The sequence below is a fragment of the Hyperolius riggenbachi genome, chromosome 1 (assembly GCF_040937935.1).
Source record: "Hyperolius riggenbachi isolate aHypRig1 chromosome 1, aHypRig1.pri, whole genome shotgun sequence".
NCBI lineage: Eukaryota > Metazoa > Chordata > Amphibia > Anura > Hyperoliidae > Hyperolius > Hyperolius riggenbachi.
Window position 1 is genome coordinate 240,382,800 of NC_090646.1, and position 20,154 is coordinate 240,402,953.

At 48.7% G+C, this 20,154-nt stretch overlaps 1 protein-coding gene across 1 annotated transcript in view; it reads left to right on the top strand.

Annotated features, from left to right (window-relative positions):
- The window catches only part of LOC137547350 (alcohol dehydrogenase 1-like), a 97,285-nt gene extending 77,399 nt beyond the window's left edge, over window positions 1–19,886 (top strand). The window contains exon 8 of the mRNA XM_068270863.1: window positions 18,931–19,886. The gene's annotated coding sequence lies outside the window, so the exon portion shown is untranslated. The remainder of the gene's footprint in view (window positions 1–18,930) is intronic.
- The last annotated feature ends 268 nt before the right edge of the window (window positions 19,887–20,154 follow it).

A 20,154-nucleotide genomic window follows, 5' to 3' on the forward strand; every position in this document is an offset into this window, starting at 1 on the left:
CATTGTGACCAAACAATTCAATTTTTGTTTCATCTGAACATAACAAAGAAGTCCAGAAGTCTTCTTCTTTGTCCAGATGAGCATTTGCAAATGCCAAATGCCAAGTGAGCTTTTGTGTGCCTTATCTGGAGAAGTGGCATCCTCCTTGGTCTGCATCTGTGGAACCCAGCCGTGTGCAGTGTCCGTTGGATTATCTGTATTGAGACATTTAGGGCCCTTTTCCACTATGAAATGCGATCGCGATTGCGATCGCGATTCCAATCGCGATCGCAATCGCGTTTCAATTTCCACCATGCGATTGCGATTGCGATTGAGCTACTATACTCATTATAGTCCAGCTCAATCGCATACAAAACGCGGCAGGACGACGATTGCGCTTTGACCAAAATCGCATCGCAATCGGATCGCACTAATGGAAATTGCTGCTGCAGTTTCCATTAGTTTAATGTACCTTGCGATTTGCGATCAGAAGCAAATCGCAAATCGCAGGCTAGTGGAAAAAGGCCCTAACACCAGCAAAGCCCAGATTCACCAGGATGGCCTTGGTGGTGATCCTTGGATTCCTTTTCACCTCTCTCACTATCCTCCTGGCCAGCACAGGTGTCACTTTTGGCTTCTGACCATGTCCTCTGAGATTTTCCACAGTGCTGTATTTTTTAATATTACTTTTCACTGTAGCTACTGGAAATTGAAAACATTTAGAAACTTTGGGCTTGATACTCAAATTCACCCTTGATGAACTAGCATTTAGGCATATACGAGCAGGGTAATTAGGATGCTTTAACCTGCTGGGCGGTCTGGACGAGCACAGCTCGTCCAGTACCGCCGGAGGCTGCCGCTCAGGCCCTGCTGGGCCGATTTGGCTGAAATAAAAAGCAGCACACGCAGCCGGCACTTTGCCAGCCGCGTGTGCTGCCTGATCGCCGCCGCTCTGCGGCGATTCGCCGCGAGCAGCGGCGAAAGAGGGCCCCCCTAGCCGCCTGAGCCCTGCGCAGCCGGAACAAAAAGTTCCGGCCAGCGCTAAGGGCTGGATCGGAGGCGGCTGACGTCACGACGTCGGCTGACGTCGATGACGTCACTCCGCTCGTCGCTATGGCGACGATATAAGCAAAACAAGGAAGGCCCCTCATTGCGGCCTTCCTTGTTTATTCTGGGCGCCGGAGGCGATCGGAAGATCGCCTCCGGAGCGCCCTCTAGTGGGCTTTCATGCAGCCAACTTTCAGTTGGCTGCATGAAATAGTTTTTTTTTTATTAAAAAAAAACCCTCCCGCAGCCTGCCTGGCGATCTTAATAGAACGCCAGGCAGGTTAAAACAGCTTGGACTATTTGGGATGGCGTTCTACAGACTGTGGCCTCAATTCACTAAGCTTATCTCCTGTCTTTAATAACTCTTCTAGCGTTGTTACCATGGTGATAAGGCATGTAGTATTCAGGAAACATTTTACCTCAGGCAAACCTAAAGTTAACTTTTCTGTCTTTGAGTTAACTCTTTAATCCTTAAAATAACTCCAGAGTTAAAGACAGGCTGTTCATTAACTGCGTGTGAAAATAACTACAGAGGAGGTAACGTAACTACAGAGGAGGTAAATTAACTACAGAAGAGGTAACGTAAGGAATGAAGAGATAAGATAACTCTCTTAGGGCTGGTTCAGACGGACGTTTGTGCAGCGTTTACCGCCAGCGTTCGGAGCTTGGCGTTAAACGTTCCCATTCAAGTGAATGTGAGCGTTTGTACCAAGCTTTTACGCGCGTTTACACGAACGCGGCGTTCGGGTCCCGATTTTCCCTGGCGTTCAAGGAGCCCCTGGAAGCTACATGTAGCTTCCAGGGGCGGTTAACCGCGACGGGTAATGTTCCCCTACGGGAAGAAAAAACGCGACCACATCCGAACGCAATGCAAACGCTGCTGAAAGCCCGAACGCATTGCCGCCGCAACGCCAACGAACGCAACGCCTCCAAACGTCCGTCTGAACCAGCCCTTACTGTGTGGAGGTAAGTTTTCTCTTGCCTTATTATCTCCAGCATGATCTTAGTGAATTGAGGCCTGTGACAGTTTGTGAAGGTATGAATAATTTTGGACTGGACGCTTTTTGCTTAAATGTAAATAAATGCTGAGAAATGTGTTTTTTTTCTTCCCCACAATAATGCTTCTTGTACATCGTCTTATTATCTTTTGGGAGACACCTATGTCATTTCCCATCAAAAAATGACTTCCTGGTTGAATAAAAGTATTTTTTTTCAAAATTTGCCAGGGGTATGAATAATTATGGGCAGCACTGTATTGGTAAACTCAAGCAGCATCCACTAATTACATGAGTACTCTTTAATGTTTCTCTCCAGGCTCAACATTATATGCCTTTACAATTAGTGTACTAAGATAAAAATAAAAGATTAAAAAAATACATATCCCTCCATCCTAACATTAGCAATGCAATCATGCACTGTGCCTTGCTGGTGATCAAATTCCCATTCATCATTATGCTCACAAAGAAACTCAAACGTCCAGTGAAGACATCACCCTGGGGTTTCTGGAAGGGGTATAACTAGGATGGGTGGAGCCCCTCCTAAAAATATATAGCATGGAGCTCCCTGAGTTCATAGACCCCTCCCCCTCAAGTGAGGCAATAGAGAAAAATACTCCCCTCCCCCCACCCCACCCACACACTCAAACCATCTATGCCACTTCCTCCTGCCATGCAGAGTAGTGCAGGAAGCAGTGTCATATGTACTGGCTCCAGAGCTGTGAGTCTTCTCCATACATCACAGCCACATGACCAGGGTAGGGCCCTATTTGAGCCGACCTTATTAATTACCGTAACAGAAGCTATGACACCCAATTGGAGTTATAAGGCCACAGCTTTATTACAGTATTGACTTTAAACATTAAATGAACTGTGACAAGAAACCCTGAAATAAAAAGGGGGGAAACAAAAACATATTACAATCACAAACATATTTCTATTAACAGATGGCGGGGCGCTTGAGCGCTCTGCAGGTCCCTGGACAATGCCCTCCCGTGCCGGCCACCAGCCTTCGGCTTACATTATCACATTATACATTATTGCATTATCGCCATTATCCATTATCATTATCATATATATTCCATTATGGGATCCTCATTTGGCGCATTAATTGGTTATGCCAGCTCGGTGGGGAATACTTTCTCAATGTTCAAAGATACGGCATTGTCAAGGACCCGCCACAGCATTCGTCCTTGCCCTCTCAAGGACGAATGCCCGCCCACACGCAGAGCGCTGCCTCGAGAGCCTCTCTCAGGCCATATAAAAGAGACAACGAGATATCCTCCCGCTGTACCCCCCCCCCTCTCTACTTCTATTGGGGCCTACAGCTCCCCCAACCTTAGAGCTCCATGGAAGGCTAATGTAAAAGCCAGTGGAAACAGCCAAACTTTCGTGTTCACTGCGGCAATATACCTCCAGTGCGCCCGGTAGTTCAATCCGCCGTGCCAGCGTGATGGCCAAATTTTATTTATTTATTTATTATTTATTTATTTATTTATTTATTTTTTTTTAATTTATTTATTTATTTATTTATTTTTTTTCTTTAATTCGCCATGGCCGCGGCCCTGACGCAAGATGCATAGCGTACCGCCGCTAAGTCTGGGTCGCTCCCGTCATTTACCGACGTGCCCCATGGGTGCGATAGGTGATGGGTAAAGCGATATTTACCTGCCTCTTTTCTGAGGCCCCCCCTAGGGGTGAGATGTGTAGGTTGGGTATGGGTGGGTGCTGAAAAGGGGGGTCCTGTCATCCTTTCCATGGCTAGCTCATTGTTAAGTGTCTGTGCCACTACCTCTGGGAATTGGTGAGCGGATTTCTAATTTTTAAGTTTGCCGTTTGAGTAGGCCGATTTGCATGGCATTATAAACCCCTCCCGAAAGCCATATGCTAGAAGGTCGGCCTGCTCCCTATTGGGGTACCTATCTAGCCATGGGGCCATCGCCCCGACATTAACTGGCGTGACCCCCTTTCCCAGTACATTGCTCTGTCTTGGTTCCCTGTGTGTTCTTGTTTCTTTTGAAACAATTAGCCCCTGGATGCCCGCTGGCCCCGCAGGCCGCGCAATCGTGCTTATATCTGCATGTGATTCCCCGCTCGCAGGTGTCATTGTTGTAGTTCCAGCATAAACCTTTTTTCTGCTGGGCCGGCGAGGCATCTGCCTCGCCATCCGGCGCTTGAAAGGGGGTGTTGTGGCCCCCCTTGTACTCGCTACTGTACTCCGGCTTGGCTGGGCTACTCAGCGACATCCATAGCATGATGTCCCTGTGTTCCCACGTTAAAGATGGCCTGACTGCCATCTTTTGCCGGAACTGCTCATCATATAGCAGCCAGGCCCTCCCTCCATATTTGTGATATGCTTCCCTGATGCCGTCTAAGTAACAGAACATTGCTGCACACTGTTCTGGGGTCTTCTCACCTACTATGCTGGCGAAGATGTGAAAAGCTCTTGACCAATTAGGAAATATCCTAGGTATCAATCTATACATTCGCCTCTGGTCGTCCTCTTCCTTGCGGTGTTCCTTGCCCCTCTCCCACTTGTCTATGTTATAACTATCTAGCGGGAGCACCGTGAATATGTCAATGTACTGGCCTTTCCAAATTTTTTCTTTTGTTTCCTTTGGTACGTGGAAACCCAAAGGACCCGCAAAACAGACGTAGGTGCTGCTCTTAGCCGAGTCGGCCAGACGGGGTGTCCGTTCAGATTTCTCGGTCGTTCCCACCTCTGGGGTTGCGGCGACCGGCGGTCGAACGTTCCCAACCTCTGGGACCGAGCCGCTCACCTCCGCCTGTTTCGCGGGCCCTGCTTCCTCTCCCCTGCCCCAGGCCCCCACCTGCTGCCGTGCGCCCTGCCGCAGTGATGGGACCTTCCTCCCCCCCGCCTCCTGCTCCTGGCTGGAGAGCCTGCGGGGCTGAAGCGGACCGGAGGCCTCCTTCTCCTCGTGCCCTCCGGGTGCGGAGCCCCAGCCAGGTTAGTGAGCTGGGCCTGAAGCCACAGCATCCCCTGCTCCCCTGGCATGGCCCGCACCCAGTCCCAAAGCTGCTGCATAGGGGCATCCTCCATGGTTGTCCCTGCTGGTATACTGTGCAGCTGTTTGGGGAGGGGGATATTTGTATGTGCTGGATGGGTCGGGGCACTGTGGTGGGATCGCTGGGATGGGGTGGCTGGGATGAAATGGATGGGAATGGATGGGCTGCGATGGAGGGGATGGGATGGATGGGGTGGCTAGCACTCAAAGGGCTACCTGAGGCTGGATGGGAGGGAGGCCTGGAGTGCCCAGAAGCAGTTTGTATGAGATGGGAGGTTAGTTAGACTCTGCAGTTCTGCTGAACTGCAGGTATCAGCCGGGAGGGGAGGCTGTTGTTTGTGGGCCTGATGCTGGGAGAAGGTTGGGGAGGGATTTCTGGCTAAGGGCCTAGTAAGAAAATGTCTGCACTTACCCCAGCCTTTGCTCCAGCGAAGTTTGCTGTATCCACACGATCCCAAAAGGAAGGCTGCCTGGCCAGCCCCCTGGTCTTATAGTGTCCTGGCTCTGGCCAGGACACTCCACCTTTCCTTCACACCTGGCGACCCTATTGTTCTTGGACAGTCCAGCTCAGAGCCCACCCTGTCACGCCCCTTCTCGCCCTAGCTTCGCCCAGCTCTCAGGTTACTCACTCTCTGCTACCATCCTCTGGCTACCGGTTCACCTGACATGCATCTGTAATGTGATCAGGTGGAGCAGGAAAAAAGGACTAAATAGGCACTGCCATATGTGCCAGTACAAATTGCGCCGCAGTCTTTGGGCATCAGAGCACTCATACAGTGCCTGCTATATATCAAGCATTGTGGGCGCCCAAATGCCGCTATTCTGCTTCACTTGCCGCATGCACCCTTTTTTAATGCTCCGCACTGAGATCAGCTGGATCAGTTCCTGTGTACTGATCTGCAAATCCTGCCCCACTTCCCGCAGCCATTTCCAGTCATTCCAGCAGATATGTCACCGTGCCTGTGCTAGGGGGCTCAGGAGGAGCTGTGTGGGGATAGAGGAGGGAAGACGAGGGAAGAAGTGTGTATTATGGGACATAATACACACTTCTTGCCTCGTCTTCCCTCCTCTATCCCCACACATCCCCACACAGCTCCTCCTGACGGATCAGTGAATAATGGCGCACAGCGCTTATGCATAAAAATGGCGCCGCATTAAAAAGATACGCTTATCGCTATTTATCGTTAGTACTGCATAATAATGGCGCACAGGGAAAAAAGAAGAAAAACGGCACACACTAACGTTATTTATCAATAGTGCCGTTCATTTGCCAAACAGCAGACGTTATTGTGCACAGTAACATTATTTATCAATAGCGCCCTACATAAGCCAAACTGTAGACGTTATTTAACTGCAAAATGGTGAAAGGCTTTAATGTAACACTGTCAAGGTTAGGGTTAGGCACCACTGGGGGGTGGTTAGGGTTAGGCACCACTGGGGGGAGGGGGGGGTCTTAGGGTTAGGCACCACTGGGGGGGGGGGTCTTAGGGTTAGGCACCACCAGGGGGGTCTTAGGGTTAGGCACCACTGGGGGGGTCTTAGGGTTAGGCACCACCAGAGGGGTGGTTAGGGTTAAGCACCACCAGGGGAGTGGTTAGGGTTAGGCACCACCAGGGGGGTGGTTAGGATTAGGCACCACCAGGGGGGTCTTAGAGTTAGGCACCATCAGGGGGGTGGTTAGGGTTAGGCACCACCAGTGGGGTCTTAGGGTTAGGCACCACCAGGTGGGTCTTAGGGTTAGGCACCACCAGGGGGGTGGTTAGGGTTAGGCACCACCAGGGGGGTCTTAGGGTTAGGCACCACCGGGTGGGTCTTAGGGTTAGGCACCACCAGGGGGGGTGTTAGGGTTAGGCACCACCGGGGGGGGGGGTGGTTAGGGTTAGGCACCACCAGGGGGGTCTTAGGGTTAGGCACCACCGGGGAAGGGGGGGGTGGTTAGAATTAGGCACCACCAGGGGGGTCTTTAGGGTTAGGCACCACCAGGGGGGTTAGGGTTTAGGGATAGGTACAGAGAGGGTTCTGTGTGTTAACGCTAAATAACGATAAGGCTTTAACGCTAAATAACAATAAGGCTTTAACATTAAATAGCGATAACCGGCAAACGGATTAGCGACAACACCGCGCGCCATTATTTGCAGGCGCCATTTTCAGATGGATCCCCTCCTGAGCCCCCCAGCACAGGCACGGTGACATACCTGCTGGAATGACTGGGAATGGCTGCGGGAAGTGGGGCCGGATTTGCAGATCAGTACACAGGAACGGATCCAGCTGATCTCAGTGCGGAGCATTAAAAAGGGGCGCATGCGGAAAGTCGGGACGACTGTCATCAGCCTGAGTGCTGCTGCTGGGGAGAGACACCCGTCCTTCTATCTACAGCGACACTGGGGCTGCCTAATGTGACACTCTCCATGTGACGGCGTGGAACATCCTCATACTATACTGGGGCACTGTGACTGCATGGGACACTCCTGAATTAATGGTGCCCGGGAACCTGACAACTCTACTTATGCGCAGCAATAGGCTGTGTCCCATTTATGTGGCCATAGTAAAACATTGGTATTTCATATTTTATATTTTTACAGTAAAATATTGGTATTTAATAACGATATTTTACTATGGCTGTAACTGCTAGCCCAAACTTCCAGGTGGCTTTAATTCTCATACGTGTGTCCAGGAGCCAGCAGATCGCAGAAGAGGGTTTGCAGCTGTGAATCATGAAGGAAACCTGCAGTGCTAGAACAGGTAAATATTACACCATTTTCTGCGCTACTCTCTATGTGGCTGGGGAGAGGTAGGAAGAGCAGGTCCCACAGTCACTGGGCTATTGTCACACCTGGTTTCTGGCTCAATGTTGAAGATCCCTATAGTATGGAGGTTTTTGGAGGTTGGGGCAATAGGCATAGGTAGGCTAGGTGTGTATGTGAAGGGAAATTCTGGAAAAAAGCTTTAAAGGGAAGATCTAAGCTGGAAAAAACAACAACATCCACCTACCTGGGGCTTCCTCCAGCCCCTGGCTGCCGTCCTGTGCCCTCGCTGCAGCTCAAGTGGCACCTGGTGTCCTGCGCTGCAGAAGCCGACCTTGCCAGGTCGGCTTACTGGTCGGCTTTCAGTTCGCTCCAGGGCGTGGGTCACGTGGTCTGGCTGATGTCATTAGGTCTGTACTGCGCAGGCACAGAACTACTGCGCCTGCCCAGTACAGAACTGATGACGCCAGCCGGACCACGTGATCCGCACCGTGGAGCGCACCGGAAGCCGACCTGGCAAGGTCGGCTTCTGCAGCGCAGGACACCAGAAGCCATTTGAGCTGCGGCAAGGGCACAGGACGGCAGCCAGGGGCTGGAGGAAGCCCCAGGTAAGTGGATGTTATTTTTTTTCTCCAGCTTGGATGTTCCCTTTAAAGTCTTTTTTCTCTTTCATTAGCATGATGTTACCTTAGTTATATAACATGAACAAATAAGCGTGTATCACGCCCCTTTTAAAACTTGTTAGAATTTGCTTTGGGAAATGATAACTTGGTTGCATAATCAAATTTTAAACACTCGGTAATTATGTAAGCTAAGCTTTGTATGGCTTTTGGATTATGCTTCCATTGTTAAAAATCTGTCAATGTCTGCCTGGGAGCTATAACAAAATCATGTCATGTAGATGTTAGGACTTGTTGGATGAAACCTTCGCCTTGCAGAAATCCATTGGCACCAAGGGCATAATCCAGGGAGTATTGTTTTACAGCAGCTGCTGGATCTGGGAAATCTTCATCAACACATCTCTGAGCTTAATACCTAATCATGCGCCCTAATTACACTAGTCATCTTGTGCCAAATCAACCAAGCTTGTTATTCTGCACCACAAATGAATCACTGGAAAGATATTCTGGCTGAAACAGGATTACACCTCCAACTACCTTGCATGACTTTTAAACTTTCCAGCATACCGAATGAATAAGCCTGAAGATGAAATGTAAAACATGATAGATAGATAGATAGATAGATAGATAGATAGAATACATCCTAACACAAGTAAATTGTAGAGGTAACAAGGTGGAAACCGTCATGGTAGGTACATAGAGAACACTTGTATTGCCAAAGAACTTACAGTACAACACATTTTATACACTAAAAAATCCATAATGTCCAAAAAAACACCATCAACATGCAAGCAAGGCAATTAGGCTAGTGCTGATCCACACTAGAGATGGCCCGAATGGTTCGAACACAAACTTGTTCGCGTGAGCAACGCGAGTTCGCGTTCACGTCAAAACGCGAACTTTATGCGAGTTCGACTGGCCCCCTATACTACATCATTGGGCTCAACTTTGACCCTCTACATCACCGTCAGCAGACACGTGGCAGCCAATCAGGCTGCACTCCCTCCTGGAACCCCCCACCCCTTATAAAAGGCAGCAGCGTCGGCCATTTTCTCACTCTGTCTGCTGCTGATATCAGTGAGAGAAGGGAAAGACATTGGAGAGATAGGGAAAGCGATAGTTAGGAGGTCTGTTAGCTTGCTCCTTGCTGATATTTATTGCTGAAAAGCACCCCAAAACAGCTTTTTTGAGAGCTAATGTTCTTGTAATGTGTTTTTTTTGTCTGTGGCCCGCTGACACTGCATATACAGCCCTGTCTGTCGCAGCTGTTTCTTGCTAATTGCTATACTGTGCCATGCCCAGCACTTTCAGTGACTACTTTTTCAATGCACCTGTGTGACTGCTGCACATTGTATTATAATACCAGTCACTGTATACCTTTCACTGCATCTGTGTGACTGCACGTTGTTATACCAGCAGTCAATGCATACCTTTTCACTGCACCTATGTGACTGCACATTGTTATACCAGCAGTCGCGGCATACCTTTCACTGCATCTGTATGACAGCACGCTGTTTTATATACCAGCAGTCAGTGCATACCTTTCATTGCACCTGTGTAACTGCACATTGTATTATACCAGCAGTCAGTGTATACCTTTCACTGTATCTGTGTGACTGCACATTGTATTATACCAGCAGTCAGTACCTTTCACTGCATCTGTGTGACTGAACATTGCATTAGTCAAGTCAGTGCATACCTTTCACTTCATCCCCCCCCAATATGCACAAAACAACAGCCTGAGGCAGAGCCAGAAGCAGGCCACCCAGCAGGTCTGTTTGAGGTCGTGCAGACCTGATTTTGTGTGGCCCGGGACCAAAGTACAGTGGTCAGAAGGCACGTGCCATCAACTCCCAATATTGTCAGGACGTAGTTGACTATTTAACACAGAACACCTCATCTTCCACAGCTTCTGCATGGAACCATGACATATCTTCCTCCTCCTGCTCTGATTCTGGCACCCCACTTAACACTCAGTCGGCAGCCATCACCAAAGTGCCATCATCCCAGGGTTCAGCGGTGTGGACATTTTTTGATGTGTCTGCCTCAGATGAGAGCGATGCCATCTGTACTCTCTGCCACCAAAAATTAAGCCGTGGAAAGACCAAGACCCATGTAGGGACAACTGCCTTACGAAGGCACATGATGAAAAAGCACAAACTGCAATGGGATGACCACCTGAGGAAAAGCAGCACACAAAAGCAAAGCCACTCACCACAGTGGAAGATACCAGGCTGCAATTATTTCTCAAAAAAGGCGATATCCAAACTGTACCGTGATGTTGAAAGGCAAGTGGTGTCATCTCTGGCACACAGCTTTGGGTCAAGGAGGGTCATCTGACCACGGATGCCTGGTCTGCAAAGCACGGTCAGGCCTGCCCGAAGACTAAGTCAGTCCCCACACACAGCATCTCTGCCTGCACGCTGTGTGACTGCCTGCCCCAAGACTAAGTCAGTCCCCACACAGCATCTCTGCCTGCAGGCCGCTTGACTGCCTTCTCCGCCACCACTAGAGATGGCCTGAACCTTTCGATTTTTGGTTCGCAAACTTCCGCAAAAAGTTTGGTTCGCGCGAACTTCCGCGAACCGCAATAGACTTCAATGGGGATGCGAACTTGGAAAACTAGAAAAATGTATGCTGGCCACAACAGTGATGGAAAAGATGTTTCATGGGGTCTAACATCTGAGTTTTTGCATGGAAGAGTGGGATAAATGCCAAAAGTCCCGGGATAAATCTGGATTTGATGCAAAGCATCGTTTTAAGGGCAGAAATCACATTGAATGCTAAATTTCAGGCCTAAAGTGCTTTAAAACATCTTGCATGTGTATACATCAATCAGGCAGTGTAATTAGAGTACTGCTTCACACTTACACACCAAACTCACTGTGTAACGCACCTGTAATGAGGCAACAGCAGGCTGAACGCGGAGAATTGTCCACGTCCGCATCAGCAGCGCGACCGCCCACATGGTCGCATGCGGAACGCGGAGAAACGTCCACGTCCGCAGCGGCAGCACAATTCACCGCTCAGTCGCAGACCTCTTGGCGTACTCCACGCCGAGGCTGCACTCCTGGAACACCTTCACAGGCCTCATGGCATGCTGCTCACCGAGACACCTCTCATGACAGTCTGGACCCCGTAGGGGCCGCGCGCGTGTGCAGTAGAGCCTTTTATACTCTTAGAAGGAGAGTCAGCTGACCAGCTGGTCAGCTGATCTCGGAAAGGTCCTTGAGCTGTGCTGCAAGGTCCTTGAGCCATTTTGTGATTGGTTGAATGGCTGGGCGGGCTGTTTGAGTCCAGCACAGTATAAAAGCAAGCATTCTGTCAGTTGCAGGTTGTCTGCAGTCAGCGAATACTTGTGTGTTAGCACTCAGACCCTAGTCAGATCCCAAATTGTGCTAGAACCAGCTGGAGCTGGGGATCCACACTTAGCCAGATTCTGTTGATAGCCTAAAGTACTAATTGCATTGTATATTGTGTATGACCTTTTGCCTGTTACCTGTTTATTCTCCTGTCTCCTGATTTTGTACTTCGCCAGCCCGTCCCGTTACCGACTATTGGCTTGGCTTCTGACTACTCTTGTGTTTCTCGATTCTGTACCTCTGCCCATCTGATTTTCCGTTACTGACCTTGGCTTGACCTCTGATCTTGATTTCTGTCTGTTCATTCGGTACTTTCTTGCCAGTTCTGATACCGAACCATTTTCCGCTTGACTTCGCCCCCTTTAGTGGTTCGTCCACTAAAGGGTTTACTCTGCTGAGTTCTCCTTGCGGGGAACTCAGTAACTCCTCAGCATATCATTGCTGTTGAGGAACGCGATTCTGCATTCTTATCCTAGTCGCAGAATCGCATTCACTTCTCTTCCTTCCAGAGGTCACCATCCCTCTGAGTTAACGTCAATGTGGTGGGTTTTCCACAAGTTATATTATCTGTACCTTGTGTTTTCCAGAGTACGTATAAATTCTTGTATTATTGGGGATTCCGCAGATCACCATATAATCAAATATATCTGTATTACTGGTGATACTGCGGATAACCAATAATCAGAAAACTCTGAGTGTGTACACCAAAACACCACACCATAACAGCACCGCAAACAGCTGTACGCGTAGTGACGGCGTACGTGGCGGTTTTCAAGCCCATGTGGTCGCCGGGCTGTGGTAGCTGAATGACAGACTGTCCAGCTGATCAAATTTGGTCTGTCCACAATGAAGCAACGACCTTATTATCTTGGGTGTGCCCCCCCCCCCCCCCCCCGAGACACTCATATAGCCGGCGTTCATTGCTTCATTGTGATATACAAGCCCCTTTACCGCGGCAAGGTAATGATCACAAAGGGAAATTGGCACATGTACATGCCTTGTGTTTTGTTGTTGCAGCCGCAGTGCAGACAGAAAATTAGGCAGGCATGTTCACGCACCAGAAAAATTAGTATTTTTTTTCTTCGGGCAGGCCTGACCGTGCTTTGCAGACCACGTGGTCAGATGGTCCCTTGACCCAACGCTGTGTGCCAGAGATGACATCACTTGCCTTTCAACATTACGGCACAGTTTGGGTATCGCCTTTTTTGAGAAATAATTGCATATCTTCCACTGCGGTGTGTGGAATTGCTTTTGTGTGCTGCTTTACTTCAGGTGGTCATCCCATAGTAGTTTGTGCTTTTTCATCATGTGCCTTCGTAAGGTAGTTGTCCCTACGCGGGTCTTGGTCTTTCCATGGCTCAATGTTCGGTGGCAGAGAGTACAGATGGCATTGCTCTCATCTGAGGCAGATACACAAAATATTTCCACACCGCTGAGCCCTGGGGTGATAGCACTTTGGTGGTGGCGGCCGACTGAGTGTTAAGTGGGGTACCAGAATCAGAGCAGGAGGAGGAAGATATGTCACGCTTCCATGCGGAAGCTGAGAAAGATGAGGTATTCTGTGTTAAATAGTCAACTACGTCCTGACAATCTTGGGGGTTGATGGCACGTGCCTTCTTCTGAAAACTGTAAGTTGGTCGCGGGCCGCACGAAATCACGACAGCGCGACCTCGAACAGACCTGCCAGGTGGCCTGCCTCTGCCTTTTGTTTTGTCCATATTGGGGGGGATGAAGTAAAGGGTATGTACTGACTTGACTAATACAATGTGCAGTCAGTCACACAGGTGCAGTTAACAGGTATGCATGGAGTGGTATATCACACTGCGTGCACTCACGTAGGTAGGTGGGTGCACTGAAGTGAATAACAGGTAGTAGGTATATGCAAGGATGGGTATTACATGTGCACCTGTCACACACAGACAGGTAGTGGACAGGCACAGTGACACTGCTTGTGCTCAGCTCACGTAGGTAGGTGGGTGCACTGGGAACAACAGGTAGGTAGGTATATGCAGTACTGGGTATTACAATGTGCACCTGTCACACACACAGGTAGTCACTGAATGTGCTGGGCCTGACAGTGGCACATGCACAGTATGGATTATCAAGGCTGTCTATGCAACACAAGTGTCAGTGGGACACACAGAAAAAAAATAGATCACAAGAACAAGATTAGCTCTCAAAAGAGCTGTTGTGGGGTGCTATTTTAGTAATAAGAATCAGCAAGGAGCAAGCTAACAAGCCTACAAGAGCCTAACTAATCTTTCCCTATGCGAGAGTCTGCACTGCAGCAGCTGTCCCTTCTCTATTTACTGCAGGCACACGAGTGAATATAATGGCCGGCGGGGCCTGCCTTTTATAAGGGGGGGGAGTGGCTCCAGGAGGGAGTGTAGCCTGATTGGCTACAATGTGCCTGCTGACTGTGATGTAGAGGGTCAAAGTTGACCCTAATGGTGCACTATGGGGGCGAACCGAACTTCCGGAAAAGTTCCCAGTTCGCCGCGATAGCGAACCACGGAAGTTCGCCGGGAACCGTTTGCCGGCGAACCGTTCGGGCCATCTCTAGCCACCACCAACAGGGTCCAGGACTCCAGGTGGTGGTTAGGCTAACAAAAACAATAATCATTTTTCTGGTCCGTGTACATGCCTGTCTAATTTTTCTGGCTGCACTGCGGCTGCAACAACAAAACAACAGAACGATTCCCGTTCGTGATCGTTACCTTGCCATAGTGAAGGGGCTTGCGTATCACAATGAAACAATGACCGGCTATATGAGTGTGTTGGGGGGCACACCCAAGATAATAAGTTTGTTGCTTCATTGTGGACAGAACAAATTCGATCAGCTGGACAGTCACTGTTGTTCTGTCATTGAGCTACTTCAGCCCGACCATATGGACTTGAAAACCACCATCGCCTGCACTCCCGCCATGGTGTGCACCAGTCCAGCACGGCTGTCACTACACAAACAGCTGTTTGCGGTGCGTTACACAGTGATCTTGGTCTGTCAGTGTGAAGCAGTACAATAATTACACTACCTGATTGATGTATACACACGCAAGATGTTTTAAAGCACTTTATGCCTCCAATTTAGCAATGCAATGTGATTTCTGCCTTTAAAACCCTGCTGTGCATCAACTCCGTGATCTTCCCCAGGACTTTGGGCATGTATCCCACTCCGCCATGCCCCCCTCCAGGTGTTAGACCCCTTGAAAGACCTTTTCCATCAGTTTTGTGGCCAGAAACAGTATTTTTCAAAGTTTGCCTGCCCATTGAAGTCTATTGCGGTTCACGCGAACGCAAACTTTTGCGAAGGTTCGCATTCGAGGTTCGCAAACCTAAATTCGGAGGTTCGAGCCATGTCTAATCCACAATCCTCCATCAGGGTTCCCCCTAGGGATAGGACTCACCCTCTTAGTTTGACCTGCATTATATAACACAAACTGAGCCTGTGTGGATCTTGAAGGTATCCCCAACCTTGTGACAAGCTTCACAGATGCTTCCCACAATTCTCAGGATTACCCACTAAAACTCAATTTAAATAATCACTATAGTGGCACAATATAGCTTAAAACCAGTAACATTTATTCAAAAATACACTTAAATTCACCAGGCATGTATGACAGCAAGGGCTGATTTTCTGGAAAGGCCATGAAAGCCTTGGCCTTGAGTGGCTGCTGCCCATGGGTTGGCAGGAAATGAAATAGGGAGTATACAAATATGGAGCAATACATGGAAGAGGTGAACTGCTGCTCAAGGGAGCTGTGCATGAAAGAGAGAGACTGCTAATCATTGATGTTATTCATGGAAATGGGGGCTGCTCATGGAATGGGGGGGGGGGGGGTTTCTGCACATGAAAGAGGTGCAATAAGAAATTTGGCCTGAGCAGGTAAAGTATAAATCTGCTCAATCACACCCCGAGCTGTGGGGCTCAGGGCTGGCTCACACACATCACTCCAGAAGGGGGGGGGAGGACAGGCACAGACAGCCCACTTATAGAGCAAACCATCCACCACCTGCCTCCAAAGGACAGAATGCAAATATGCTCAATCACAAGAAAATGTATGCGTGCTCTACACCAAGCTTAACCCTTTCAAGTCTAGCTGTGCAAATCTGGCTAAAATGGCTTACCATGAGACATGCTCACGCAGAAATGCATCTGCTTTCGCATGCCAAACTTTGCAGGGTCAAAAACCAATACCGCGAAGCGGTTGCCCTGCGGGAATTAGTTCATGCTATACAGCACTATCCAGGAGCGCCTTGGGGAGGCTTTCCATTGCCCCCATACAACCGGGGGGCCTGCGGGCCCCAGGCTCTCTCACTGCCTAGGGACCACAGCAACACCCCGGAGGTGGAGGCTGGGTAGTGCAGACGACCCCCCAAGCGTGGCCGGCGCCGGGGGGGGGCCATCCGCACCCATCTCCCAAAAATTTAAAAACAGGCACTTACCTGAACGTCCATTGCGTTCTGCTGCTGCGCATCGACTCGGGGCACTGCATGGGAAAGGAGTGACGCATGGGTCACCCGAGCTGTGGGGCTCAGGGCTGGCTCACACACATCACTCCAGAAGGGGGGGGAGGACAGGCACAGACAGCCCACTTATAGAGCAAACCATCCACCACCTGCCTCCAAAGGACAGAATGCAAATATGCTCAATCACAAGAAAATGTATGCGTGCTCTACACCAAGCTTAACCCTTTCAAGTCTAGCTGTGCAAATCTGGCTAAAATGGCTTACCATGAGACATGCTCACGCAGAAATGCATCTGCTTTCGCATGCCAAACTTTGCAGGGTCAAAAACCAATACCGCGAAGCGGTTGCCCTGCAGGAATTAGTTCATGCTATACAGCACTATCCAGGAGCGCCTCGGGGAGGCTTCCCATTGCCCCCATACAACCGGGGGGGCTGCGGGGCCCCAGGCTCTCTCACTGCCTAGGGACCACAGCAACACCCCGGAGGTGGAGGCTAGGTAGCGCAGACGACCCCCCCAAGCGTGGCCGGCGCCGGGGGGGGGGCCATCCGCACCCATCTCCCAAAAATTTAAAAACAGGCACTTACCTGAACGTCCATTGCGTTCTGCTGCTGCGCATCGACTCGGGGCACTGCATGGGAAAGGAGTGACGCATGGGTCACCCCGAGCTGTGGGGCTCAGGGCTGGCTCACACACATCACTCCAGAAGGGGGGGGGAGGACAGGCACAGACAGCCCACTTATAGAGCAAACCATCCACCACCTGCCTCCAAAGGACAGAATGCAAATATGCTCAATCACAAGAAAATGTATGCGTGCTCTACACCAAGCTTAACCCTTTCAAGTCTAGCTGTGCAAATCTGGCTAAAATGGCTTACCATGAGACATGCTCACGCAGAAATGCATCTGCTTTCGCATGCCAAACTTTGCAGGGTCAAAAACCAATACCGCGAAGCAGTTGCCCTGCGGGAATTAGTTCATGCTATACAGCACTATCCAGGAGCGCCTCGGGGAGGCTTCCCATTGCCCCCATACAACCGGGGGGGCTGCGGGGCCCCAGGCTCTCTCACTGCCTAGGGACCACAGCAACACCCCGGAGGTGGAGGCTGGGTAGCGCAGACGACCCCCCCAAGCGTGGCCGGCGCCGGGGGGGGGGGCCATCCGCACCCATCTCCCAAAAATTTAAAAACAGGCCTTAAAGTATAAATCTGGCCTTGATGACAGCGCACAGTTTGTGGGAGGGTATTTTGAGTACATCTTACTGGGGGTTTTTTTGCGCTATGAAAGTGATTCATTATAGTAGAGTTGTACACAGTGCTTGTGAAGCTTGCCAAGGGCCACAGTCGCCTTGAAGATCCAACAGGCTCAGTTTCACCGATGGAATGCCGGTCAAACTAAGAGGGTAAGTAGAAGCAACATAGACCTATCAACATAGATAACCAAGTGAAGAAGTGCCTCTAAAATATCACATGACCGTGAAATTGATGTGATCAGGAGTCTTCCATCTGGGCACCTTCTGCCAGTTGCCTTGTGTTTAGTCCAGCCACCTTGCTTTGGGCTGAACTGAAGTCTCAACATTTCCTCTAAATGAGATCTCTGGCATGCTACACATTATCCTACAAGCCAGTTAGAGGATCCATGGGTTAATTCTGCTGGAAGATTGGACTTATGCTGGAGTTGACACAAAAAATGATCTGGTCCACATAAGGCCATAATTAGTATGGCAGAGAAGAAAGGAAAGAAGAGAAGGAATAAAAAAAATGATAAAATGATCACAAAATGAGGATTGTCACAAAAATGAGCATTAACCCCCCGCCCCCCATCCTTTCCAAGAGAAATGCCACACTACAGGCGTGTTGTAATCTTGCCTGCATTGGAGCACAACAATGGTTAATGTGGCCATACACTGGCAGATAGTCAGCAGCTTTGATCATCAGATAGATCCCTCTGTGATAGCACTTAATCAGAGGAATCTATTGCTGCCAGTGTAGTGGAAATATATTTCCAATAGATTTCATCATGGAAGGCAGCCCCCCCTCCCCCGGTCTCTCCAAGGTATTGGTGTACCCCCCCAGGCCCTTGGTGAATGTTGCTGGCTTATATGTCTGCTGGTGCGCCTCCTTTAGCTTGCCATTTAGACTGCCACATTGCGGCATCAATCTCTAACAGATTTGATCATTATGATTGAGTCGTCTGGATATCGATGACGCAGATCAAGAAGTGTATGGGCACCCTTATACTAATACAAGCAAGATAGCCAGACTGCAGTGTGCTATCTCTAGTTTGTTTATTAAGTACAACGGTATAGCAGGAGTAATGTACCTCTAATGTACAATAATGCAATGTAGGAATGGTCAATGTCATGCAAATAATTTCGAGTTGATGCAGTATTATGTGAATTGTGTATGCAAATTTATGCAGCTTAACAATAAACCAATCAAATCCTGCGGAGGTAAAATTCGATTGGTCCATTTTCAAGCTTCATAAATTTGCACATAAAATTTGCATAACCCTGCATCAACTCGAAATGATTTGCATCTCTAATGCATTGCCCATGTGTATCACACACTCTCCACTTTGCTGAAGTCTGCAAAGCAATGCATAAGTGTCCACAAGCTTTACCTATATAGATTTTTTTTAAACTATCATATTTTGATTGAAGATGTCTTACTCTTCTTTATATTATCTTCCAGCATACGCACAGTCATCCACTTCTGAATCTTGAGTGACTGCAAGAAGAAACCTCTCTTACGAAAAGCATGCCGACGTACAGATCTTATAATTCACTAATTATGTTTTTCTCTGTGCAAAAAAAATTATATACAAAACAGGAATTATCAAGGTGTGTGATGCCACAAATTGTAATTACGGCACTTCAGAAAGCTATGGAAACATATCAGACACGCCTAAATGCTGAACATGATTATTATTTTTCTGGTATCATTATTCATTTCCATAGCACATAGTCAAGCACAGTCAAGTTTTTTCAACAGATTAATGACTAATTCACATCACTGGCTGTCCTTCAACTGGGCTCCCAATTTAAAGAGGAACTTTGCCGATAGATAATTGTAAGAAAAAAAAAAAGAAATAATAAATCAATCAATACATTGCAAAGTGAAAAGTTAAAAAATAGAAGGTCATCATCTTTACTGCCCCCCCCCCCCCCCCTCTATGATTTGCAATGATCGCACAGCACCTGAGAATTTACTCTGCTTCATTTACTGTTCTCACATGACATGCTGCAGCTAAATACAATAGCACACTGGCCGGCTGTGAGTCTGTGACAAACAAATTACTCATCCTCAGCTACTCCATTCCTCCTCAGTCAGGACAGCAGTGCCACCTCCTCCCTTCTGCTGTGCAAGTCAAATGAAATGCTGCTGTTCTCCTGCCTCTCCCGTCCTCCCCCCAGACTCCTCACACAGCACAACAAGCTGCTTTTCCCCATTGATGACCTCTTCACCTCACTCTCCTCTCGCTTCTCCTTCTACTCTGACTGTTGTTAGTGTAGACACAGTACAAACATGCTGCCCCTCTAATCTCTATGCTTGATGCCAATGTTTCACCTTGCCTCATGAGAGAACTGTATATATATATATATATATACACACACACACACACACACACACACACACACACACACACACACACACACACACACACACACACACACACACACATTTATATATATATACAGTGGGATGCAAAACTTTGGGCAACCTCGTTAAATCATCATGATTTTCCTGTATCAATTGTTGGTTGTTATGATAAAAAATGTCAGTTAAATGTATGATATAGGACACACACAGTGATATTTGAGAAGTTAATTGACCCCTGACCTACATGCACAGGTGAATCTAATTATGAGAGAGTATTTAAGGGGGTCAATTGTAAGTTTCCCTCCTCTTTTAATT